Here is a 1,783-nt window from a genome sequence, read left to right on the forward strand (position 1 = left end):
ATATTGTGTTGATATGTCTTCCTCTGTTTCTTTGGCTTTTCTGCATCTTAGAAAAGTGTGGGGAATGTGGCTTACCTGGTAGGAAGTGATTGTAGAGGTCAGTGGGTGGCATAAAGGGATAGGAATGAGCTTGCAAGAAAGGATGAGAGGGCTTTAGGAAATAGCTAAAGGTACTTTGTTCATATCCAAAGGAGGCATTAGTCCTCAGAGAGCTGTGGATATGATAGGAAGAGGGGATTATGCAAGTAAGTTATAGTAAGGCAAAGCATTGGAGAGATGTGAATAAAGGCTAATGGGAAAGATGTCTACACGGATTCTATGTATATGAAGAAAATATGTGGGCTTTCTAGTGAATGCAGCTAATATTAGAGGAGAGCACATGGGAATAGAGATAAGATCTGAGAAATCCTGTTCATACAAACAGATGCTATAGACCTGGGGGTGAGATGGAAGAGACTACCATGAGGAGGTGGCAGGAGAATGAAAATAACCTGATTCCCATTCCTCTGTGACACTAGGAGTACTATGTAGACTTTACATTATAGTGTTTCAAGGTAGAGGCATCTGACAAAAAGGGAGGAAGTATGAAAAGACATCATAATCCTAACTAGACCATTTTAAAGGCACACAATACAGGTACTCTATTTAAACACTATAAGCCTAAATTGGGTAACTTAGGAGCCATACTAACTTATTCCCCAGTTATGAAGTCTCTCATTATTTGCTTTTTCTCCTGGCCACATGCTTATAGTTGATTTCATCTCATGGCATCATCCTCTACCTCTGCCTTCTTCTCCCTTTATCTGCACTTGATCACTTGATCCTCAAGTCCCACCTTTCTCCATCCACTAGGCAATCACTTGTTCTAGCCTTTTATTAACTAGTTAAATTGGGAATCAGGTTTTACATAGCATCATTTGGTGTATGTGAAGAAAGGGGAAGCCACATCTTGAGAAGCCAGTATTTAGCATAGAAGCAGCATCAGAGAAAGCTATAGCAAGGGAGGAGTGAGAAAATCATGTCTAAATCAGTTTAGGTCAAGTCCTTCTATAAAGAAGATAGGGAGGGAAGAGAGGTCCCAGCAAAAAGTCTGGTACAGGGCTAAATATGAGAGTGTAAATGGAATTAAAAAGTAACAGTGTTTTTCATTTCATCCTTCTCTCTCTTATCCTGTCAGTTTCTTTGGTTTCTCTGTTAAAGTATGCATATAAAGCTTGGTAAGGTAGCAGAGACTAATGAATATTATCTGATAGTAAAAGTAGGCATATCAGCCATTTAATTTTATCTATCTATCTATCTATCTATCTATCTATCTATCTATCTAAGTTAGTGTAGATTATATAAAACCTGGTATCAAAAAAAAAGAATGAACACATAATGATATGCAAACAATATGAATTATCTATAACCTTTGCATTAGAATAGCTATAACCATAAAGATAAATCCCAACAAATGCTGTCAAGGAGATGAAAAGAAGGAATTATTTAATATATTATTTTTGATAGTCTAAACTAGCTACAATGTAAAATGATGAAAAGGTTCACAAAGATAAAACAAAATTTACAACAAAATGTATGTAAGCATAAATATGTTCAAAATAGTCAAACTATAGATTTAGCCTATTTACTCGTCAATAGATAGATGGCTAAAGGATAATACTTCATATGATGAAAAATGTAAATAGTAACAATAAAGAAAACACAAATATAAGCAGTCCTGGAGATGAAAAACTTAGAATAGAAAACAGGAACTACAAACACAGGCATCATCAACTGATTACAA

This window comes from Mastomys coucha, unplaced genomic scaffold (genome assembly GCF_008632895.1).
Source record: "Mastomys coucha isolate ucsf_1 unplaced genomic scaffold, UCSF_Mcou_1 pScaffold8, whole genome shotgun sequence".
In the NCBI taxonomy this organism is placed as follows: Eukaryota; Metazoa; Chordata; class Mammalia; order Rodentia; family Muridae; genus Mastomys; species Mastomys coucha.